The following is a 26086-nucleotide window of genomic DNA, read 5'->3' as shown; positions in this document are numbered from 1 at the left end:
GTTATATTCTCCTCCCAAATGAGTGGTCCAGCATCTCTAGAACTTCGATACAAAGGGGTGGGGGGTTTACCTCCTGCCCCAATATCATAGTTTATCCTAGAATATCTAAACATTACAGGTGAGCAGGCTCTTGGGGGCTTCTATATCTTATCTCGCTTTGGTGCAGCCCTTGTTAACTCTGTGACAACTGTTAAAAATTTGCTTTAAAGGTGATTCCTGAAACAGGCTCTTGCTAAGATGGAATTAAGGAACCAACTACCCTGTCACTAAAAGTTTTATATATACAGTACGGCAAAATTTTGTAAAATAATTATTTTCAGATACTAGAAAATAATTGAAATAAGTCCCTGAGTTTCTGCTTCTAACCTTGTACCAGACCCTAAAATAGGAATGAGCAATACCAACAGATAGGAGCCTCCTGAGATGAAGAAATGTAGATCAGAGGAAAAGGAGGAAAAGATGGCTGAATTTTAAGGGTCAAAAAATACCAAATAGCCTCGCATCCTGAGCATAACATTTTAGCTTTTTATGGTATCCAACCATGCTTGGGGCGAATGTCCTGCTTCAATGGCTGTAAAGGCCTGAATGATCATGGCTGCATCACACTGTTGTGAGACTCTAATCTTGCATATATACCACAGGCAAACCAAGGAGACCAACACCAGAAGGCCTGCTAACGCTCCCATGCCCGCCCATTCCTTCAGATGATTCATGGCTGCAGCAATCCATGATGATAATCCTGTGGCTAGTCCTGCGTCCACTCTGGTAGAATTTACTGTGATGATAATCCTGTGGCTAGTCCTGCGTCCACTCTGGTAGAATTTACTGTGACAATGGCCACTCTCAGCTGCTCCATCGTAGTATCGAATTCTCCAGTCCAATTACCTAAAATATAGCTCGACAATTGTTTAGACAGATTTGCAGCACAGGAAAAATTCTCATGTTATATGCTAGTGACTCAAAGATTGCATGCGGGTTGATACCCCAGGTCCTGCCTCTGAGAAAAAGGTATCAGATGGGTCTGATGCTCTTTGGGTGGATGACACCTAAATGAACATCGGTACAAAGTCCCAATTTATTTCTAATATCAGAGATCAGACCTCTACTCTTGCCTGATGCGTCTAAAACAAAAAGGGGGAACTGTAGAGAGCTGCGTAATGCTGTGCCTTAAAGATGGAGCTGGTTTCCGCCTTCCACCTTCCCGATGGTGAGTGCTCTCTGTCACGAACAATTCCACATTTGGCTAAGGCTGAGGATCTGGCTTGCTTCCATGTATGTGGACCTATCTGCATTGCCCACGTAGCACGCCGGGGTTGGCTACCCAGAGGCTATTTAAGCTGTGGGCTGGCTTTCCCCAGGGTCAGATGATTGTTCAAGGTTCCTGAATAAACTGCATTGAAAAAAAAAAAAACCAAATAAAGAGCTTCAAGGAGAAAGAGCACCTGCTAGCATTACTGGGCGAACCTATATCTTATTATTTTTGGACACCATGACTACCTCCAGAGCAACTATCAAACAACAACTACCAGAGGGTTGTGAGCTGAAGAACTAATAGATCCTACATGTGCCTGGGAGACATTCATGTCATAAACAACCAGAAGGAAGAAAACCTGATAAACATCAGGAAACTCAATAAAAACTGTGTTAATCTCCTTTCACAAATCCTGGCCGAATATCTGACACAAGCAATCTACAAGGAGGAAGACTAATTTTAGCTCACTGTTTCATTGGATTCAATGAATGGTTGTTTAGCCCCATGCACTATAGCAGACTGTTATGGCACAGGGACATGTTGCAGAGGCTGTTCTCTGCACAAAGCAGAGTGAGACAAAAAGATATAGCCCCTGCAAGCACTCCCCATGCCCTGTTTCCTCCCAATAGTCCCCACTTCCTACCCTTCACCACCTTCCAATACTGGTACCATATTATGAATGTATCAAGGAATTAATCCATTCGTTATTTCAGAAAACTCATGATCTGATCATCTCTGGAAATGTCCTCACAGGCATACCCAAAAGTGTGCTCACAAATTAACCATCACAAAGACCCTAGATAACTCAAGCCTTGAAAGTGTTTGGGGTTGCTTAATAATAACAAATTATCTGCCTACAGCCAAAGGAACTCAGAGAATAAAAAACAGTCTAACATGGAATTGGAGTCTCAGAAGGAGGTTGGGAGGAAGACATATTTTTGAAGAAATAGTGGCTGAAATTTTTACAAACTACACATTCACAGATCCCAGTTCAGTCAATGATAAGGAGGTTAAATATAAAGACAAGCACATCAGCACATGGCATAGCATCAGCACACAGCCTAGTATCAGCACATGGCATAGCATCAGCACACAGCCTAGTATCAGCACATGGCATAGCATCAGCACACAGCATAAATAAGTGACCAGAAACTAATCGTGAAAGAAAAAATTTCAAAGCAGTAGCAGCAGCCAAGGGAAAAGGTGAAATACCATAATTAATGGGGGTGAAAAGACAGTGAAGTGACATTGTTTAACCATGAAAAAAAGCTGTCGGTATAGTTTCAATAGACAATGAAAATATTGTTCAGGAATTAAAATCATAGTCCTGAACCACTGCCAGCAGATCACTGCATGAACAAATGTGAGATAAGTGTTTTCAGGCCAAAGGAGTATGAAATCAAATAAAACGTCAGGTTTTTTGGAACACTCAGCCCTAAATAGGATGTCGCCATCAAATCCCTCCCTTCAAAGCTCAGGGAACCCCATGGAAGGAGAGAAGAGGAGGAAGAAATAGTTTAAGAGCCAGAGGGGGTAGGGGCCACCAAGAAAACATGGCCCTCTAAATCAACATGAGCAAAGCTCACATGAACTCACAGAGCTGCAGTGGTATGCACAGGGCCCCCACGGGTCTGCAACTGCTCTTCTGACTATATCAAAGTTTCTTATTTAGGGTTTTCACAGGATTCCTAAGTGTGTGAACAAGTGAGTCTCTGATTCTGGGAGAGTTTCTCAGGCTCTTTTTCTTCTGGTGGTTCATCTTATCCAACATGATATGATAGTTTTCTCTTATATTTTATTTTCAATATTTTATTATTATCTCTTAGAAGTCTGTTTTTTTTCTAATGAGAGACAGAAAGGGAGTGGATTTGGTTGAGAGGGGAGGTGGGAAGAAACAGAAAGGAGTAGAAAGAGGGGAAACTGTAATCAGGAGATATTATGTAAGAAAATAATCTATTTTCATTAAAAAGAAAAGAAAAAATCAGGTCTATGCTAAACAGTGAACACAGAAAATTACAACGAATGAGTAAATATCCATTTTCTTCACCTAAAAAATTTCTTTATAAGATAGTTTAACAAAGCAAATGTTACAACAATGTTTTGTGGAGTTCACAATACACACAAAAAAAGAAATATCAAAACAATATCATGGAACATAGAATGGGGAAATAAAAGTACGTTTTTAAAGATTTTACATTACATATGAGGTAGTATATTTTTGTGAGTAGAACTTGACAGTTAAAGATACATAGTACAGTTACAGGTATATACATAGAAAAATAATAAATTTAAAGTAAAATACAATTAATTACAAAACATATAATAAATGAAATGTGAAACTTTATTTAAGGGAAGGCAAGGGCTGGGCATGGTGGCACATGTCTCCAGTCCCAGGACTCAGGAGACAGAGGTGCTGCAACTCTGAGTTTGAAACCAGCCTGGTCTAATTAGTAAGTTCCAAGATAGCCAGTGCTACACATCAAGAGGCCCTGTTTCAAAGAGAGAAAAAGAGAGAAGAAGAAAGGAATAAAAGAAGGATGATGGATGGAAAAAAGAGCAAAAGAAAGAAAGAAGGAAAGAAAGAAAGGAAGGAAGGAAGGAAGAAAAGAGTAGAAGAGATAAAAATGAGACAAATATCAAAATGATAGACAAATAATTTCAATAACTGTGCTTCATATAAGGAAAGGGGCATTGAAATTATGAAGCAGAAATTGTCAGACTGCAAAAAAAAAACCTTCTGTACACTTGAAGAAATCCATCTTATGCATCAAATTATCCATAACTTAAAGGTAAAATTGTGAGGAAATGATGGACTGTGTAAGCCCTGTATCTGAGGTGCTGTATTCATATCACACAGCATAAACCAGGGACCGTGAGAAACAGAGATGTGTCACTGCCGTAAGAAGCTGGGTTAACAAGGCAGGAAAGTATAACGAGCCTAAATGGGCATTCACCTAAGAGCAAAGCTTTAAAATATATGACACAAAACTGACAAGGATGAGAGAAGAAACAGATAAGTTTAAATTAAAGTTGGAGTTTTCAACACTCTTATCAATAATTCATAAGACAAGTGGACAGAAAATCAATGAAAATATAGATGGTTTGAACATCACTGTCAAACAAGTTGACCTAAGCGACATTCCCTCACTGGGTACAAATGCACATTTCTTTAAAGTACACATGAAACATTCAACAAGGTAGGCCATGTGCTAAATGTACGGCAAAAGCAAAACTGAAACTTCTAGGAAAAAATTAAGAAACACACCTTGGGTCTGATAAGAATTTCACAGGGTCAAAAACTGTTAACCATTTTTAAATGACTACAATCAATAAATTGAATTTCATGAAAAATTTAAAAACCAACATTTTCAGATACATAAAAAGATAATCTGAAAACGCTCAATTCCCATTCCGAAAGGCAAAGAGGATGGACATCAGAAGAAGAAGAAAGCAGGAAACAACCTAGGAACCTGCCACAGAGGGCCTCTGAAAGGTTCTGCCCTGCAGACTATCAAAGAGGCTGAGACTTTATGACCAACTGTTGGGCAGAGTGCATGGAATCTTATGTAAGAAGTGGGAAATGGTAGGTTATGGAGAGGACAGGAACCCCATAAGGAGAGGAACAGAACTAGAAGATTTGAACACAGGGGTCTTCCCAGAGACCCATACTCCAACCAAGTACCAGGCATGGAGATAACCTAGAACCCCTGTGCAGATGTAATCCATGGCAATTTAGTGTCTAAGTGGGTTACATAGTAATGGGAAGAGGGACTGCCTCTGACAAAATCTGATAGGCCTGCTCTTTGATCACCTCCCCCTGAGGGGAGAGCAGTCTTACCAGGCCACAGAAGATGACAATGCAGCCACTCCAGATGTGATCTGATAGACTAAGATCAGAAGGAAGGAGAGGAGGAACTCCCCTATCAGTGGACTTGGGAAGGGGCATGCATGAAGAAAGGGTAGGGAGGGTGTGACCAGGAGGGGAGGAGGGAGGGGCTTATGGGGGGATACAAAGTGAATAAAGTACAAATAATAATAATAATAATAATAATAGATAATCTGGGAGAAAATACAATACATATGTCTGATAAGACTTACTCAAAATATAGAAAGAACTCATAACTGAAAATTTTAAAAACAAATTATCAATAACTATAAATAGGTATATGCTTGAGTACATACTTCAAAAGTTTATGTGAATAACCAATAAGAATATCTTATCAACATCTTTAATTATTGAGGAAATTAAAATTAAAATCATAGCAGGTATACTTCGTACCTTACTCTCACATTTAGATAGGTCTTCCAAATTAAAAATAAGTAAAGAAACTTCAGGAGTAAAATATACTGTAGAAAACTAGCGTTAACAGATATATTCTAATAATCCACACAACAGATAAAGAATATATGCTCTTCTCAGCAGTGATTGAAACCTTCTCCAAAACTGATTACATCATATGCCACAAATCAAGCTTTAATAAATATAAAAAGGGTAATTTTTTGTGTCCTATCAGACCAGAGTAGAATTAAAAAAAAAAAAAAAACCGGCAAAAGCAACTATAGAAACTTTGGAAAAGTGTGGATTGTTGAATAAATCAAAAAAGGAAATAAATTAGAATGTATCCTACTCAATTCTCTGAGACACACCAGAAGCATTCCTAAGAAGAAGCTTGTAATACAACCTAACTAACCCTCCGAGACACAGCCCTGGCAGTCCTAAGAGGAAGTTTGCAGCTATAAATTCTAATATTAAAAAACTAGAATGATTTCAATAAACAACCTAATGATGTATCTCAAGACTCTAGAAAGACAAGAAGCCAATTCCAAACCCAGTAGGTAGCAAGAAACTAAAGACTGGGGAAGAAAAGAGCAACATAAAAAATTAAGCAAAGTACTAATTCTTTCGAAAAAAAAATTAAGACTGAACTAACAAAAACAAAGAGCAGGAAAACTCAAATTAACAAAACTAGAGATGAAAAAGGCATCGTAACAACAGATTCCAGTGAAATCCAGAGCACTATTGAGGAATACTTTGAAAACTTACCCTCTGAAAAGCTGAAAACCCTTTAAAAATGAATGAATTTTAAATATATGTGATCTACTGAAACAAAAGAGAGAAGATCTAAATAGTTTAAGGAGGTTCATTACTAGCAATGAGATCAAAGCTGTAATCAAGACTCCCCACACAGAAAAGCCCAGGACCAGATGGATTCACTACTGAATCTATCAAACTGAAGATCTAATACCAACACTTTTTAATTCATCAAAATTCATCAAACTGAGCACTTAAAGCCAGTGCATTCTACTGTATACAAGTTATACATCGATCAGGTTAATTTTTTACTAAATAACTTTTTGACCCTTAGAAGGTTGCAATCCAGATAGGGGAAATTAAGCTAGACATACAAATAACACCCTGTGGTCTCACACAAGTATGAAGTCCTGCCTTACAGAATATATACACATGTGAGAGAAAAAGGTCAGTGTATATGGGAGGTGCAAAAGACTGATGTGGTTAATCCAGCTGGAGGGAGGTTGATGGGAGAATAAAGTATAGGATCTTAGAAGTGAGGGTTTGTAAGCTTGAAAAGGGTGTAAGTGTAAATTCTATATGAAGCGAAGACAACCTGAGGGCTTGGGCTCTGTATTTAGGAATCTAAAAAACCTCCTGAAGGTGTATACACATGGACTTAAAGGGGTAGATGAGATAGGGACACAAGGAAAGAGTGGTCCCCAAAACCATTCTGATGAGGATAAGTCTATAGGAAAATCTCTCTGCTGCAGAACTTTCTTCTTTTTTTAAAAAGCATTTTAAATATAAAATGACTATTTTCTTTTTTAACAAAATATAATAAGATAGGGTGCTGGAGAGATGGCTCAGTGGTTAAGATCACTCTCTGCTCTCCAAAGGACGTGGGTTCAATTCCCAGCACTCACATGGCAGCTTACAACTGTCTGTAACTCCAGTTCCAAGGGATCTGACATGCTCCTTCCAAAGTACATAAAATAAAACAAAATAAATTATAAAAAATATAAGATAAAACGAAAGCCATCATATCAAAGTTGGGCAAGACTAGCCAACAGAAAAATAAAAGAGCCCGAAGAGAAGGCAGAAGATCAGAGACCCATTCAGTTTACACATTCACGAGTCGCTTAAAAGCACCAACTGAAAGGTATTATATATGCAGAAGACCTAGTACAGACCTGTGTAGGTCCTGTGCAAGCTCTTTCAGTCTCCATGAGCTCATACGAGCTTGGCTCAGTTGTTGTAGAGAGACAACTTGTTCTCCTGGTATCCTCCATCTCCTCTGTCTCCCCAGCGCCTTTGGCCTCCTCTTCTGCTGGAGTCCCTGAGCTCTAAAAGAAGGGATTTGATGGAGTCATCTCATTTAAAGCTCCAAGGTTTCTCTGCAAAATGTCTTGCTGTGGGTCTCTGTATTTGTTCCCACCCATTGCAGACCTGTCTAGCCTACAAAGGCAGCTCCATGCAAAGCATGGAGTTCAGGATCTGAAGTCCATAGCCCTAGAACCAATTCCGCTATGATAAAACTTGAGCATATTACTTAAGTATTTCACAATGTGGTTTCCTCACTTGTAATATGGCAATAATGTCTATCTTGCAGGTTTGAGAAAAAGCAGAAGTGATGTGAGCAGAACACCTGGGACAGCATATGTGACTGACAGCCTGAAGGCACATCAGAATTTTCTGAAACCTCTGTCTGGGAGTCTCCTCCCTTTGAGCCTATAAGATCAGGCCACAACTAGCCTGTAGGAACAAAAAGAGAAAAACCATGACATACACATAAACCCATACATAAGTGTATTTGTCACTAAGTGAGTAAATATCACTAATACGAGGCCTCACACTAAAGGTAGGCCCTTTCACTAAGTAGCAATGGTCAGGAAATTATAATGGAAATTTGAACCAAGGAGTTTATAATTTTAAGTTTTTCCACTGGTAGAAGAATTCTCTTACAGGTTCAATCTTACCAAGAAGAACCTACATCTCTGCTACCTTGGCTTTCTTGATACTCTTGACACAGGTAACTCGGGCTCTCAGAGACTCCCAGGAGATCACTGTTCCAGAATCCTACTTCTAAGAAGAAACATTCATGATACAAGGGTGTCATGAAAGTACAAATTTAGTGCAGTTGCTCAGATCTAGGGAAGAATGCTTTCCTGCGCTGAAAGAGAAGCATGTACTGAGCGTCTGCTGTTTATAAGCAGACACCACACCAGAAGCTTTACCTGGATAATCTGGCATAGTCCACTTATTCATAAATTTCCGAGTTTCAGTGTAAGACATCACGAGTGGTCTGGGATTGTAAAGACAGTTACCAGATCCCAAACACAAGATGATGAGTACTACCAAACTGAGACCCTCGCCTGGTCTTGGTAGGCTACAGTGGAAAGAATCTCCCCAAAGGCAATTGTGTGTGAATGGAGTATGAAAGCATATCTGAGAGGTGCACCAAGTAAAGCAGAGGTGCAGCTGGGACTCAGGGGTGTGGAACATCCAAGGAAGAACAGGTGAAAGGGGTTAGCAGCGGGACAGCCAGAGGGCGTGGTTCATCAGAGGAACAGTCGGGAGTTGAGAAGAGCAGAAAGGTGCCGAGGGGCATCTCCTCTCTGTCTTGTTCCAATTAGGGGAGGCTGCTTTACAATCGACTTCCATGGAGAGGAGGCTAAGAAACTGGGTTTAGCTCAGCACAGCTCAAGGGTTGTGGGTTTGTTTTCATAACACCTGAGAGAACTCAGAGGGGAGAAAGAAGAGTGACAGTGACGTGGGCTCCAGCCAGCCAGAGTCTCCTGCAGGAAATTAGTGACATCAGTCAGCTGGTCCAGGCCCCTGCTGGGCTGTTTCTTCTCTTCCCTTACCTCTCAGGGGATAGCTTATCCCGATGTGGCCTGCCAGCTCTAGAAGACAAAGAGGGCAAAACTCCCAGCCTGCTGTGTGCTTACCTCCAATATGTACCACAGGAAACCAGCAGCAAACATAGCTCTGCCTGAGTAGGGTGACCATGGGGGTGGAGGAAGTGTCCAGCAATCCTCTTTTCTCTAGAAATGGGATTGGAAACTGGGTAATCGCCTAAATGGGGAGTCTTGATGAACCGCTAAGCATCACTTCCATTTTATTATGGTGATGAGGCCCACTGAGCTAACATAATCCCTTTCCTGGACTCTGAGAGATTGCCAGGCAGCCAGCCACTGCCCCGCCCTCCACCCCAGGTACATTAGTCTGATGGGAAGAGGCCCTGAGCTCTGTGCAGACTGCATTTCATAATGGCATTTAAAAGCAGCCACTGAGGATCACATCAGGGGCCAGGACACTGCTGTGCCAACTCCCTTTGCCCTTTGACACTGTCCTCCTTCACTCCCAACACTAATGGGACATATGTCATGTAAAGGCAGGGTCACTGAGGTGAAAAGACTGTTAGGGGAGACTCCAACCTAAAATGGCTAGTGGGGACATGTTCTCATAGGCAAGTCAGGTTCCAGCCCCCAGCAATTCCACTAGCTCTCAGGGCCTCTTACCTCCTCATATGCGCTCTGATTTCTACAGCTCTTTTTGATTCCCTGTGCAAAGAACCCCCAAATTCACAGTTCACCAAACCAGGCAGGAATTCTGCTTAAGCTATTGATTGATTTGTTCTATCTTTTATTATTTATAGCATATATTACATAATAATACAACATTTTATTTTGATAAATTGTAATATAGTTTATTAATGGACATCTTATAGAATATGATGACCTACTGGGCCTGAAAAAGACAATGTAATAGGACAGTCAGGGGAGGCATAAGTCCAGAAGAGGAAAGGGACATAGGAAGTAGGAGAAAGCCACCCAAGGCCCTGTCATCTGGGGCTCACCCTGGCAGGCAAATGAACTAGAGATTCAGGCAGCTTATTTCTGCTGATGGGACCCTGAGACTTCAGAATAAATCACTGCCATGTGTGCCATCTCGATCCTAAATGGAAGCTTTGCCTCAAGCCTGCTCACTTATTTACTCAATCACTGAACAGCCAGGACTGCAGCAAAATTAAGACAGGATTTAGATTCAGCAGCCAAGCCCTGGATGGAATGCCTACATTTACTATTTATGATATTGAACAAGGAGTTTCACCATCATGAGGCAGCGGATTGAGAATTGTTACTGTTTTGCATCCTTCATGGGCTGGGTTGCCGACTTGCAGAACTCCAAGGAACTCCAGGCCTATGTGAACAGTGCTGGCCAAGATTAGGCAACATGTGATTTACTCAGCCAAATGTAGCATTCCTACTTGTAGTTTCCAAATGTCAAATGACATAAGATGCAATAGCCATAAACACTAACATGATGGTATTATTGTACCAGTGACATTCTAGAAGAGGATGTTACATCAATTTTGGAAAAATTGCAACAGCTAAGGTTTTAGTTGCCTCCACTCTATAAATCCCACCATTGTATCAGCCCAGAGTTATCTTTGTACTCAGACTATAAGAACAGCAAAATAGGATGTGATCATAAGCCCAAAGAGAGACAATTATCTTTGTTCAGTCATTCTGCCATGTTTTCCCTGCACATTATACCCTTCTCCAAACTCTCTTTACTATAGGACACTAAAGAAGTCTCTTTCAAGAGAAGCCATCATGCACATTTTGGTTCATAAAAGTGAATATTGAGAAGAAATGTCCAGCCCCAAAGTAGCAAGTATGCCTGGATCCCATGCCTTCTCACACAATAACCCACCACCTCTCTGGTCAGGGCATCAGGTCTTAGCATTGCCCTGTGCTGTGGGTGGTAAATGTTTGGCCCCTCTGAATTCCAATGGTGAAATCTAGTCTTAGATGTGACTTGGAGGCAGGGCCTCTAGGAGCCAATTGGATCACAGGAGTAGAATCTCATGGGTGAGCTTGATACTCTTAGAAAGAGGCACCAAAAGCTAACCTGTGCTCTCTGCTGTGTAAGGGTACAATGTCTCCACTGTCTCAACACAGCAGAGGTCACCAGAGCTCAGCCATGCTGGCTTCATGCTCTCAGATTAGCCAGCCTCTAAATCTGGAAGAAATGCATTTCTGCTGTTCATAAGTCAATTGGTCTGTGCTACCTTGTCGTAGCAGCTCAGACTAAAACACCTTCCAAACCTGCGCTAAGCACATATCCCCAGGAAAGTAGAAAAAGACAGATTCATGATTGCATCACAGTGTTCACTACCCACCTTGAGCTCTTCCATACACCTATTGTCCAGGTCAGCAGGCTGAAAACTCTTAAAACTGCAATGCCCTTCGATAAATTAGTGCTTTTCCTGAGAAGGAAAGTGGGATCGGAAAAGTCTCTGACTGTCAGTTCAGGTTGTGTTCAAAAGATGCCCTTGCTATGTGCTCCAGCTCCCAAGACTCTTTTTCCTCCACACCTCAACTCATCCAACCCAGCACTATAGCTCTGGAACTCAACTCTTGGCTGGTCCAGTCCTTATCATTCCAGGCTGCACAGAACACCTGTCTCTAGTGAGCTAACTCAGCCGCAAGCTAATTCCCAACCTTACCTCTGGCTTCTTCCTCCCAAGTTGCTTACCATGTAGCACCACAGGATATGGCTTCCCATTCCAGAACAACCTTCCTGAATCTATTCATTCAGTGCAAATTTAATTTAGCCTAGGGTATATCAGGCACTAAGATGGTCATGGAAATGTATTGAAGGGCAAACTCAGCCAACATCCCACACCTCATAACCTTTCAGGAAAAGCCATCCATCAGATAGGCACAAAATAAATGTATGATGTGTTCATCAAAACCATGATATTTGATCAGGAAATGTACTTTGACAATGTACAAAGCAGAAGGCTGAAGCAATCTCAATCAAATGAGAAGAGATATTTGACTAATATCTGAGAAATCAGAAGTGATAAATTTGGCAAAAGAGGCCGGGGGTAGGGGTGGCAGCCACAAAAGAGCGCTCCAAGCTGAGGAAGTTGTCTGGCCAGGGATTGAGCATAAGCAGGGGCCACTCAAGACTCTCAGGACTGGAGCTAGAGGGGAGGGGCTGCTCCTCCAGGGAGCTGGGGGAGTTCCAATGGTCCAGACCATGAAAGGTCATTGAGTCTATGCTAAGGACTTAAGTCTTGATCCTAAGAGAAACAGGAAAGCAATAAGAGGTTTGGGGAAACTGGCCATGGGAACATACAGCACAATCACATTTTTTAAACGATCATTCCAGCTGCTATGAGGAGAAAGAGCTAAAGAGCCAGGGGAGGACATAGAGGTCCACTGAGGAGGGAACTGCATCCATTCCAGGAAAGAGATACAAATGCAAACTTGACCTGAGAGCGGGAATAGAGAGTGAGCCAAGAAAATTAATTTACCAAGCTAGAGTTTCCCAAACCAAATGGATAGGCTGTGCCATCTGGGAAGACAGATCATTGGATAGTCAGATTTACATGCAAAGATCCTGACATCAGTTTGGGACAGGATGGGTTTAGAAAGGTCTTGAAGGCCTCCAGGTTGCTGCATTGGTCTGAGATGGAGACATGAACTCTGTGTCTACATGTGGCTCTCAGCCGAAACCTGAACAGGACTACTTCATATCACCAGTTGAAGTCACCACTCTCTCCAACCATTCTACCCATGCCTGCTTCTGACAGGGAAAGCAGATATCTGAGGCCTTACAGTGACCTCACAGCTCTCTCTCTCTCTGGACCTGCTTTTGCTCTGCTAGTGCTTTTTAGAGCCATTTTGGCCACTGTCTTCCCTATTGATGACGCTGATGCCCCACTTCCACCCAATGCCGTCAACGCACATACTACAAGCCTTGCCTTTGAACAAGGTTCAGGCCTACTTCTCTGACCTACCATGAAGTTCAAGTGTGCTGAGCTTTTAGAAACAGATAAGAAGAAAAGTCCATATCTTACAGCCCTCATCCAAAATCTAGCTTCTGTCTGAGAAAGAACTGCCATTTTATCCCTTAGCAAGTACTCCCTCCACCTAAAAAACCCAAATAGATACCAAGGACTTTAAAAAAGAAACAGCATTGATGTTTTCTCACTGTTGACAGTTCTGTGAGGAACCAGAGATCAACAGAGGATATATTTCTCAGTTGTTAGAAACCTCTTAGGTGCAAAGAATTGACAGGTAAAGAGTAACTGTCCTTAAAGAACTTCTATTGCAATCTCTTGGTGATTTAAAAGAGTTGTGCTTCGTTTCATATGAACTGTATACCAATATAGCAAAGCCTAAATCTACAAAATGCTTATAATTTCCAGAAAACACAGGGCAAGAATAGATGGCAAATTCTAATTATATCAATACATACAGGGCCATACCCACCCTCTCCATGGCTTTTGGTTGGTCGGTTGGTTTGGTTTGGTTTGGTTTGGTTTATAATTGGGGAAGGTTATTTTCTTCCTCAACAGAGCATTTGACTTAGCTGCATTTTAAATCTTCCTTATCTGACAGGGTGCTTGTGTAGTGTCCAACCTGCATGCTGCATATGAGACACCATTAACCGGTGCCACTCACAGGGAAGGCTCCATACAGGTAGGTGATGCAGGAAGAGACAGATCCAGTTGGGGTAAGAAAAGATCTAGAACAAACAGCCGCAGGGAAGGCCAGAAGCACAGAAAATGGCCAGGATGGAGGAAGACAACCAGCCCAGTGATGGAGTAAGGAACTTACCACTTAGCCTTAGTGGAAGAGCAATTATGGAAGACCCCAACCCAGGCTGAGGAATTGACACTTGCCCTCACAGAAACCGAGTGCTCCCTAGGAAAATTGCATTCTTTTCCATAGTGAGCTGGCTTCCAGTATCAGGTCTCACCAAAGAAAGTGTCTCTTGTCCTCAGAATATCTACAAAAAGTGCCATGAAACAAAAAAAAGTGAGGGGAGGGGATACTAAATGTTATTCTGCTGCCATGCAACTTCAGTTAATAAGGTCTAATCTCTTATTATCCATAGCCTATATATTTCTTTTTTATCCTCATATTTGCTGTATAACAGTCTCATTCTACTAATAAGAAAAGAAAGTATAGCAACTGATAGATACCTTTGCTGAGGGTTAAAGAGAATCCAAAATGGCAAAGTTGTGACTTGAACCCAGATCTCTCATGCAGAATGCAGTGCTCAAGGGCACTGGGCCTGTTTGTTTCACAGAGTCCCTCTGTCACCAGCCACCACACTGACTACTTCTGTCTGCCAGCCCTGGGTCCTTTCCAAGAAAAGACAACGCTTCCAAACAAGAGGTAATGACATTGATTATTCCAAGCCAGAGGCAGGGGATTTCGGATCATTTCCTTAAAATACTTGCTCAGCAGCACTGAAGTCTCCACCCCTATCACCCTTAAGCCCAAGAAATAAATGTACAGCACTTCACTAACATGACGGGGAGAAGATTCCCTGTGGACTTTTGCAGCCTCATTTCCTGAGCTTGTCAAACGCCAGCAGCAAGCCAGGCTGGCTGCACGATTTGCTTGGCTGTATCTTATTTTTGTAATGTTTTGCAGATTGCAGATGCCCCACCCCCACACTCCAAACTGGGCAAAAACATATCACCTTTGAGCCTCCTAGGGCAGCACTCAAAAGATTTCCCTGCTGTCCTTGGGCTTCATATAATATTGCCTTTGGGTATACTATACCATGCCATTCTGCTATCAGCCATATTTTGCTGTGGTTGTTGTTTTTCTTTTCTTTTCAAGGAAGAACATAAAATTTATTTTTAACATCCCTACAAGACATATGACCTAAATGTAATTTAAAAAAACAAACAAATGAAAGACTTTCCAATATGTCGTGCAAAGATAAAAAGCATTGTGTTCAAAAGCTAGTTTTCAGTTATCGTATTTACAGCCTTTTCTGCTTTACTGTTTTGTTACTAAGGAAGTTGACATGAAAGGGGATTTGTCTCTTCTCTCAAAGACCTATGTCTCAGGCTGAACGTCTTCATACCTGAGTTCACACATCTCCCACATCATGATACTTCCCTCTGCAATAAGGACTCTGACATCACCAGAACAACGTGCTAGCAGAAGTGAGAGCCCCAGAGATGTAGTTTGAAGTCAGCTCTCTCTGTGACCTAACTAGTAACAAAAGGAACTTTGTGTTAAGTTTTTAGCAGAAAAGTAACTCTTGAAAACTATTCTTGGATTTTGATTATTTATTAAATTTCAAAGTTTCTTGTCATCCTAGATCCTGAAACTATGTCTGAGATCCACAGCATTTCCCAGTTAGCCCTACAGCAGCCTGCATGTGAAAGATAGAATGAAACCAACAGATTTCAGATCTTCAGCAAGCCTCACCCACAGACCTCACAGGCATTTCACACAAGGGGCTTTAAAAATACTTCTGTGGATGCACAGAACACAATGTGTTCCTGGACAGTCTTCCTCCTACCTTTTTTGCCTGTAATAAATGAATTGCCCAAAGCCTCAAGCGAAGGTTAACAGCTATAAATAAATCTGTGGAAAGCATCCAGAAGAAGAGTGGACGCACCACTTTCATGTGGCGTGGTCACCACACAAGCTTCCCCCAAAAGAATGGGAACGTTTTATTGTAAGACAGAGAGCTGGGATGTGAGAGGAGAGCTGACAGCAGCTTCTCATGGGCATTTTTCTCTGCAAATGGCCTCAGCTTTTGGAGGCTTAAATTTTCATTTGAAATACAATTTAGATCTAACGGGGCTCTCAAACATGGATTTTAAGTTGCAGATATCCGAGTGCATAGTTTGCTAAAACCATTGCAGCTCCCCACCCCCAACCCCTTTTGCTCTCCAGTTTCTTTCACAAGATGCTGTTGTGAATTCAGGCTGCCTTAATCTCCATGATTGGAGGGGGAAAAACAAAACAAAACAAAAACCAGAAAGGAGCAATTTGAAGAGAATCTGAACTCACAGTCTGGGAGCCAGAAAGCAAACATTGCACAGTAAGTCCCTCGCTTTAATTACTGCCCTGAAAATTTCAATCTGCATGTGTTTTAATTAGCCACGGAAGGGCTCACCTATTATTCTCTGAATACAAAAATTGAAAAGCAAACAGAAATGGGGGTGGAAAGGCCTTCAAGGATTAATCCTTGCATTCTTCTCATTTTTCCCCCAAATTTGGGACTAACATTTGTGGTAGAGAATTTGATCTTAGGAAAGGAAACACTGAGTTTGCCTGGTAAACAGACCTCTGTGGTATTCTGACCACTGTTTTAGCTAACAGAACTTAATAGGCCTAGGGCCCCAGCAAGAGGGCTACAGAAATACTTGTTTTGACAAAACAACACAACTAGATTCCCTCCTAAAATGCCAGAAAATCCAACCAGGAGAATTCTGTTTGCCGATTGGGTAGAGCCAGCTTCTTTATGTTCTACTTTATTTGCAGTTTAAAGTATTTTAATAGTTTTTGCTTGTCCATCTAGGATCATCAGTTTCTGCCAACAGAAAAAAAGTAAGCAAAGTTAATTTTAATTGACTTTCCTTGTGTTCCATTGATTTCTGAATAGTTAAAACAAGACATTGCCAAAGCATCAAGTAGCCGTAGAAAGGCCATAAGCAGAGAGAGGTGTTAGCCAAGGACACACATGGCACCTGAGGATACAGCACTCTGGGGATAACAGAGCATCATTTTTAGTGAAACTTGAGCTCCATAGTTCAAGCCCACTAGCCAGCCAGCAGCTGCTGGGTTGAGTCTAAATAAACTTCTGCAACAGAAGGGACTCTGTTGTCTGGGTGAATAAGGTGTTCAAGTACACAGTTCTCGAGGAACTTGTTAAAAGGGATGAGGCCACATTGCAGTGCATCTGGCATCAGTCACAGCAGATCTGGGCTTTAGGATCTCGAAGGAACTGACAAGAACTAAATGAGTAGTTGCGCCAGTGTGGGCTTAGCAGAGCGTCATCAGCCATGAGGACTGGGCGAGAATCCGTGTACAGGCACCGGGTAGCCATTTCAGCAATGTGCCAATGACCTGAGTGAAAGCTTAAAAGAAGGAAGATTTATCTGGGCTCACCGACTCAATGGGTTTCATTTCTAATCCTCTGGCTTGGTTGCTGTGGGCCCAAGGCAAAGCATCAAGGCAGGAAGTGTGTGGTGGAGCATACCCATGATATAACATGAAGCAGAGAGAAGCAGAGAATGTTTATATTTTAGGACTTCATCCTTTTGCTTTTGTTCCATCCATGCTCCCAGCCTATTGAATGGTGCTACCATGTTACACACACACACACACACACACACACACACACACCTTAACTAACTCTGGAAATACCATTATAGAAACATCCAGAAGTGTGTTTTATTAACTTCTTAGTTGTTTCTCAGTCTAATCACACTGACAACATTGACCGTAGAAGGCACAACATATGTAATGATCTAGAACCAGCGTCTTGGACATATTTGAATTCTAAACAAAAGGATGATTTTCTTAAGTGTTTGCTGCAGCTAGGTACAGAAGAGGTGTCTTATAAGTCAAAGCAAAGCCCATGGTCCTAGGATCTTGCTGGGAATCTGAGCAGAGAAGACAGGGGATGGAAAAGGCCTGTGATAACATCTCAAAGGAAAATTGCCAAAGTTGAATGCTACAAACCTATAGTCCCTCTGTCATCAGAGGCAGGAGGATCACCCCAAGTGTAAAGCCAGTCTGGTTTACATAGTGAGTTACAAGCAAGCCAGGGTTATATGGTAAGATTCACTCCCAAGATTAGTAACTGTAGAGTGCTGAGCCCTAAATGGGATAGCTACACAACTCTGCTCCCCACGTGGCTCAGAGAGCATTGCAGAAGAGGGGAAACAAAGGTTGGAAGAGCCAGAGTTTGTAGTGGACTGCTGTGAAACAGTGTCTTTGGAACACGACCCAGGAGTGGCACTCATGAGCTCCTAGCGGCATGGCGGCTCATGCAAGATTTAAGCCAGTCAACTTTCCAGCATAGATGTAGAAGGGGCACGTGAGGCCTCACCCTAGCTGTGGGGCCTTAGCAATTAAGAGGCTGCTGGGGCAAGGAGAGTCAATTTTCTTTCAGAATGTGGTCTGTGGGGTGCTGACCATGCTCTCAAGGTAGACGGTCCTACCCGCATGTGCATATAGACAACACTGACTGATGCGGTTTGGAAGGGAGATGCGGCTAAGAGAGTATCTGAGAGGAGCTGCAGGAGAATGGAGAGTTGGTATGATCAAAATGCACTGTATATGTATGAAATTCTCAATGAACAAACAAAAAAGGTCCTGTTCAGAGAGACAGACACAGAAAGAGAGAGAGGGATCTACAGCCTATATGGAGCCAACCTCATTCTAAATTCCCTGGCAGGAGCCAAGAAAGTAAAAGACAGAGTAATCTGTTGTTGTCAGTCCGTAAGAACCTGCCCAGATTTTCCCTCTGAGTCTGAAGTGCTGGGCTTCACTGATGTGGTGACTTACAGTAAGCATTTTTTTCTTTATTTTTTATTTCATATTCACTTTCATTCTTTACTTTTTCTTTTTAGTGCTGGGTATAGACTCCAGGGCTTCATACATGCAAAACACATGCTGTGTCTCGAGGTTGTACCTCCAGCCCTCTGTGTAGCATCATTTTAAATGCACCATTTTGCTTCTGGTACTTAGACCATCTGTGAAGAGCAGAATCCACCGGCTGCCGCTTCTTGCCTGGCCACAATCCTAAGGGGATATTGGGGAACCATTTTCTTCTTGGTCTCAGAGTCTTCAAGTCTTCGACAAAGCTAAGGATTCTTGGCAAGAGTCTTTCTTGCCAAAGTAGTGATGGGAAGTTCCGGGCTGGATGTCAAGAGAGTGGTTCTGGTTGGTTCTGGCTAGACACTTGTGCTCTGGGGGCTTTAAAGGAGACTCTGCTGCACTCAGACCCCAATTTTGCTTGTAGAGTGAGGGTGTTGTGTCAGACCCTTGCTTCTGTGTCTCGTGTTCTATGATTTTGGATCAAGTGACTGTCCCAAGTCTCAGATGCCGCGTCTCCTGACCCAGCAAGTGAGCACGTTTCCATAGTGCTGTGATCAATGACCGGGGACATTAAGAGACCAGGAAGCATTCCGTAAGTGGCTACTGAAGGCCAGGTACTGTCCCTAGTTAAGTCTATAGAGTAGGTCTGGAAAGTTCTCATGTGAGTTAGATGAGATTCACATTTTATAGAGGGTACGCAAACATAAGCTTTAGCCATTCCCCCTTAATTAGACATTGAGCACACACAGAACCAGGATTTGAAGTCAGGCATCCCACTTCCAGAACCTATTATCTGCATCTCTATGTGCCACACTGCCCAGTAGCATGAGGAGTTGCTTGGTGACATAAGGGACACTGAAACCTTAAAATAGAAAATATGGCAGTCGTCCAGGGGTGAGTTCACACTGGAAGTATGCAAGCTTTCAGAAGAATTACTTTGGTCAGTGTTTCTTGCCTGCACACCTCTCCATTTTCCTCCCCACGGGTGACCACGTGAACAGTCCCTGGGGGAGCATTTAAGAACCAGTGGTCTTTAGTGTGGTCTGAATAGAATATGGATAATGACCACACAGAAAAGCAGGAGGCAGCGTCGTCCTGGCTCACTCTCCCAGCTCATAAGACAGGGAAAACCAAAACCGCCACAGATTATTTTTATTACCGAATAAAACCCAAGAGGAGCTACTTTCTTACGTCTCCAGGGGCCTTACTGACATCACCTCCAGGCACACACACACACACACACACACACAGGCTTACTCTCTAGAACACTTGATTCACAGCTGTGCAGAGACACTAAACAAAATAAGGGGAGGAGATAATTGGAAACTCTAAATATTCTTTCAGGGGTGTAAACATGATCTGTATACCGTCTTCTGCCTAACACATGAGCTCTATTCCAGGGGATTTTGAGCAGATTCTCTTACTGCTAAGAAACTGCATTAACATGGTGGCAAGAAGCCTGGGCACAGATTGTTAACTTTGGGTCTAGTTGGATATTTTGAGTCACTGGGTACTTAACACTAGCTCATCCTCTGGCTTCCCAGAGCCCTGCTTCCTTGTCTGTGAGAGGACACTGATCTCTGTGAGACATTCACAAACCAGAAGGCCTTGAATCATGCATTTTGCTCACTGGCTTCATCAAATACAGTTTCTCCAAGGGGATTAAATCCACATAAGAAACAAGAAACAGTGAATGTGCTGCTGAAATTGAAAATAAATTCAGGTAAATAGTGGTACCAGGGAGTCTGACTTAGAACTGACTGGCTGTCAGGCCTTGAGGACACCCCAATCTAGAGACACAGCAGGAAGAGTGAAGGCTCCTTCCCTGGGGTCTGTTTGCATGAGGCAAAGCACTGCAATGCTCTGACCTCCCTGGAGGGAAGGTTTGCCTCTTTCCTGGTGAGAGAGCAGATCACCAAGTTCAGAAGGTAATGAGCTGGGTAAACAGGGCTGAGAAGAGAGCCTTACAGAAGACTGGTCCCTCCTGGCCTGTAGATAGGAGCCTTTCTCCTTACACTTGGTGATTTTACCTCAAAACTGTTGTTCTGAAACACATTGTACATTGGCAAATTCAAATCAATAAATATACATGCCACATACTTTTCATTTTTGTGGTAGAAATACTTAAAAATCTACTCAGCAATTTTCAAGAATATGCTATATTATTGGCTGGCATTGTGGTGCAACCCCTTAATCCCAGCACTAAGGAGACACAGGCAGGTGATCTCTGTGACTTTACCAGCTTGGTCTACAAGGTAGGTTCCAAGCAGCATAGTAAGACCCTGTCTCAAAGTTGTGTGTGTGTGTGTATGTGTGTGTGTATAATACATTAATAACTATGGCTTCATAAGATTCATTTAAAAATAATAATGGTACCATTTGAGGATGCTCAGATAATTTAATTACCTGCTGCATATCTTAAAGGTTCTTTGTCTTTTTACCAACAAAACAAGTTTATGATAGTCCACTTTATAGATGATGAAACTGAACAGAAAGCAAAGGTGCTTTGCCCAAAGTACACAGTTGTTGGGGGTGGTGAGCCTCTAACTAGGGCAGTGTGACAGTGAGACAGTATTCTGAGCCCCTGGGCCTGCTATGTGGACTTCAGCCCTGCCTGTAACTGGAGCACTGATCCCAGACTTCTCAGTCAGAGAACAAGATGTTCTGAGTCTCCCTGTGGCTTCAGCATCACCTGGAACATGTCACACTCCACTGGTTTCTCTGGTCCCTGCTGACTTCTTCTCACAGTTCTCACCTGTTCTCATAGTAGCATTACGAGTGACATCACGTCTGTTCAGAGTCGTGTACAAAACTCTTCAGTTGAAACCGAGGAGTAGAGAGTATCAATCCAATTAGATATTCACAGGAGCCTTCACTGTGTAACAACCATTGTGTTTGCTCAGTAAAGGATACTCAACAACTGTTGAATTAACAAGTAAGTTATCATTGTGTTTACTTATTTAATTAACAGAATTATTCAAGTTGTTGTTAGATAAGAATTCTGGAAGGTGTGATGACACACACTTTTTATCCTAGTGTTTGGGAGGCTGAGGCAGCAGGATTGTGAGTCTAAGACCAGGTTGGGCTACAAAGCCAGACTGTATTTAAAAAAAGAGAAAGAAAAGGAAAGTTATTATTATTTTTAAACAGAGGTCTTAGGGATCTGCCAGGAGCCTAATACTTTTCTGGCTTCTGTAGCTGACAGAGAAACTGTCCCAAAGCCTCTAACCAGAGAGTTTCTGTTGAGAAAAGAAATGAGATTAAAGTCCCTGAAACAACTAAACTGTTTTATATTCTGTTTTTGCAAGAGCATCTGATGCTGTTCTGTGTTTCAAAGAAAAAACATCCTAGAATTTAGAAACTGTTATAAATTTAAAATCATCAACTTTAGGGGGGGGAATTCCCCTAAATAAAAATGAAGCATAGAAAAGTTGTCTATGCCCACTAGGACACACACGAGGAAGTGTCATGTCGAGATTTGAAGCTGACTGTTGTGACTCTAAAACTTTTTCTGGAGGTGGGAGGGTGTTCCTGGGCTTGAACCCAGGACTTTATGTATACTAAACACACACTCTTCCGACCTCAAGACTCATTTCATAACCTCTAGTCTTTGTACTACATGGTACAGTAAGGATAGATAGTTTGGTGACCCTGGACATTACCAAGTTCTACACAAGTGTGTTCCCATGAACAGGTATGGCTTGTTGAATTTTTGTATGGTTTTGTTTAGCATAAGTGGGATCATACTCTGTGCTGTTTGTTGAACTGACTTTTCACACCATCTGTCTTGAGGCTGTTCCAGTGCACTTGCAGAGCACATCGATGGCGGTATAGCCCACTGTGAGGACACTCTCTTCCTACTAGTGAAAAAATTAATACTTTCCAGCTTTTTCATAAAATGTGGTAGTTAACATGTGTTGCTGTGTGATATGTATGAATATTTCTGCAACGTATGTTTCTAGTGGGGAAATTAATCCAGGGAAATGCACACAAAACCTAGCAGACTAATGTAGCCTCTGAAAGCAGGCAGGAGCATGAATACCCACTAGGTCATATATACATATGACCACACTTTTGACTCTTATGACACTTATGACTCCCCCATCCCATACATCATCTCAGTTAAACATCACAAGAAATTCTGAGAGAATTCTATTTTCATTTTATAGATGAAGGCTGAGAACTAGCAAAATTCAAACCTGGCAAGGGTCAGTCTATGAATTTAAATCAGAGGTAGAGAAAAGAAAAGAAAAAAACTCACTGTATTAAAGCTGCTTTTGCTCAAAACAACATTGGCATAATAGTTTGGATTTATCAATACTGTTGTTGTCTTGTGCCAGCTACTGACATGTCCAGGTAAACAAGATTTAAAGACAGATGATCTGAAAACACTGTCAAGTATTGCCAAGTTCTGAGGACAGAAATGGACAAGAGGAGACTGTGTTTTACAGCTCAAAAGTATAATGATCTTATGATCCTAGATAAATAAAAGAAAAGGAAAAGCTCTATGCCAATAAAATGCAGGAATTTAAGTAAAAGGAAACCATAGCACACTGGAGAGCTCTGAAGAAATGAGTCCCAGGAATCCACACAAAGGCTTGCATAAGTGCCATATCCACTACCTTGCAGAAACTGGAGTACCTTCCTGTTTAAGGATGAAATTCAGCATAGAAATTTCTTCTCTAAAACAGAGGAAGGGAGAAATGTCAATTTCTTGATCAACAGAGAATCCCAAGGTGAATCTTTCTCAAGGATAATTTACACTAAGTAAAAGATTTTACTGCTAAGCATTACTTATGATTGAACAATAGGTATCATTAGGTAAGAATTTTGAAGAGGAATGAGTAAGTTCTCTGAAAAAAAAAGAATGCAAAACTCTATTCTCGATCAGCCTGATTAGAGTAATGACAGAAGGGGGAGGAAACTGTAATGATGTTTTGATAAACTCTCTCACTCAGGTGCCCTAACATTTACATGTTAAGTTTCAACTAAGGATTCTACAAGCATTTACAATATTTCCTCTCAACCAATGTAAAAAACAGCCTGAGGCTGGCTAGGAGGGCAGGGGGAAATGCACCTGCCTCTGAGCCTGACCACCCGAGTACCATTCCTGGGGTGTACATGGTAGAAGGAAAGAGCTGACTCCCTCAAATTATCCTCTGACATCCACACCTGCATGGACACTTGTGCAGATGGACAGGCGTGTGCAAGCGCACACACACACACACAATTAAAGTAAATACATTACCTTCTTAAGAGACATCCTGCCCACATCCAGCACCTTTCCTCTGGCTAGTGTGGAATCTATCGATAAATTCTCATGTAGTTGGATTATATAAATTATGGGTGAAATAATTTAGGACACGATCTAAGACAAGAACACCCTCAAAGACAGTTGTCTATCCCTAACAACAGAAGCCTTCAAAAGCGCCTAATCTTTCTTTACCAGACCCTGTTTGTATTTCCAAAGAGACAAAAAAGAATGATTCCCTTTAAGACCATATTTTCTTAAATCTATATTGTTCTGAAGAAGATCTTGGAATGTGAAATCACTGGCAAGAAAATACACCCCTATTACTGCATGTCACTGAGAATCTGAGCTGGAATTTACAATTTTGGCTTTAATCAAGACACTCAGTGTCCTGACTGCCCTGCATAAGAGATTGGCTGTGAACTTTGCCAAAGAGTTATTCACATTTCAGCTGACCCAAGATTTTTAATTATCATCTGACTTCCAAACCATCCACTCCTCTGCAGCAGCCCACAGGAAATAAGAGGAGCCTTCATTTTCCTGTAGATTTCTTCTCTGCCTGACTCCAGAAGTGTCATCTCTGGGGGTACTCTCAGAAAACATGTATCTCAGAAGGAGAGCAAGAAAGGGGTCCAATCTGTAACAGGAAAGAGAGACACTGACACCTTCTCGGGGTTCTCAACAGATGCTCACTGCACAGAGGACTTGAAAGAACTAATGTTGTTGCTGTGGCAACCATGCATGCTCAAATGAACAATAAAATTAATAGTCCTTAAACAGGCTTTGCTGGCATCAATAGGATGGTAACACTTCTCTTTACTGGGAAATGTGTGCTCTCTGTAGTGACCCCACTTAGATATGGTTTCCCATACAAAGAAAAATGGTGTTCAGCCATAACAAATGGAATAAACTTCACGTATTCACTGTGTAAACTTCTCTATGCCAAAAGCAGGAGACACATTATTATTCCTCCCTGCTGAAGGCAAGAGCTATGTCCAAACCCCCACCTTTTTGTGTCGTCCTATTTATCATGCCAGTGCTAGTCTCCTACTGAACTTTTGTTGTAAGCACATAAGGCCAAGGAGGAGCAGGAGAAGCAGGATGTGACACAAAGAAGAAAAGAGTAAAATTAGCTATAGCCCATAATTGGGCCTTGCCTGGCCTTGAAGAAGACCCAGTACATATTAATTAAATAGAGTGATACGTTGCTGGCTGAATGGGGCTATTCTAGACAGCAGGGACAAAACTAACCTGGCCTCAGGTAACTTGAGCCATTGCTGTGAAAAATTAGATGTATTTTATCTTCGAATAGAAACAGGAAATAAGAAAAGCTTTCTTGGGCATTGGATGCTATTTAAAAAAATCTGTTGGACTTGGCTAAGGATGTGGCTCAGAGTAAGCATGCATGTTTACCATGTGTGAAGTCCTGGGTTCAGTTCTCATTGCCCTTAAAAAGTCTGCTAGACTAGAAACTTTTGTGCCATAAGAACTATTAAAGACATCTCCCACTACTGTTGTAATTAAACTGTGCAGTTAAAATGTGCTTTTCAAATAAGAGTGATGGTCTGATCCAATTTTAAGCAAAACTTCAGTTCTTCCCAATGTTTGCTATTACTATATGACAGTATCATAATAAAAAAAAATCTTTCTGCATAAATAATTTCTCCAAATATCTAGGCAATGCAACATTGAGAAAAGATATCTTTGACAGGTAGTGTTTGTGCAGTTGACTTAAATGTTTAAAGCCTGGTGTTAATGAGCTAAGTCAAAGGTTTAGAGTAGTTGGCTGGGGACAGAATCATGCTGACTCAACAGTCAGACATCCAAGTGCCAGTCAATCCATTCAAAAATGCACCCAAAAGAACTTCTCTGTTGGGAAGAAGGTTGCAAGGGTAGAGGATAGGCACAGAAGAGAAAGTGATGAGTGAGGCTGGGGTGCAGAATGCGAAATTCACAAAGAACTGATAAAAAGGTTGTTTTCTTTTTAAGAATAAGCAAGAACACTCTCGTCTCTACATGCACCCATTGCAGAGAGTACATAGAGCTAATGAAGGTCAATGCCACTTTATTCTAAAGAGAAGTATGTACCCACAGACACCAAAAACCACCCAAAATATCGGGGAACATTGCACAATGAGTTAGACTCACACGGGAATTGCTCTGTTACTTTACCATATCAGCTT

At 41.7% G+C, this 26086-nt stretch overlaps 1 long non-coding RNA gene across 7 annotated transcripts in view; it reads right to left on the bottom strand.

Moving 5' to 3' along the window:
- Positions 1 to 26086, bottom strand: part of LOC110565547 (uncharacterized) — a 210852-nt gene that overhangs the window by 123705 nt on the left and 61061 nt on the right. For 4 of the 7 annotated variants that reach the window (XR_009594587.1, XR_009594588.1, XR_009594594.1 and 1 more), the window contains one exon: positions 7457 to 7609. The exons of the other annotated variants lie outside the window; for them this stretch is intronic. This is a non-coding gene — a long non-coding RNA (uncharacterized LOC110565547). The remainder of the gene's footprint in view (positions 1 to 7456; positions 7610 to 26086) is intronic. 7 annotated transcript variants of the gene reach the window in all.

This window comes from Meriones unguiculatus, chromosome 10 (assembly GCF_030254825.1).
Source record: "Meriones unguiculatus strain TT.TT164.6M chromosome 10, Bangor_MerUng_6.1, whole genome shotgun sequence".
In the NCBI taxonomy this organism is placed as follows: Eukaryota; Metazoa; Chordata; class Mammalia; order Rodentia; family Muridae; genus Meriones; species Meriones unguiculatus.
The sequence above is the reverse complement of the archived record's forward strand: the minus strand, read 5'-3'. Positions and strand labels throughout refer to the sequence as shown.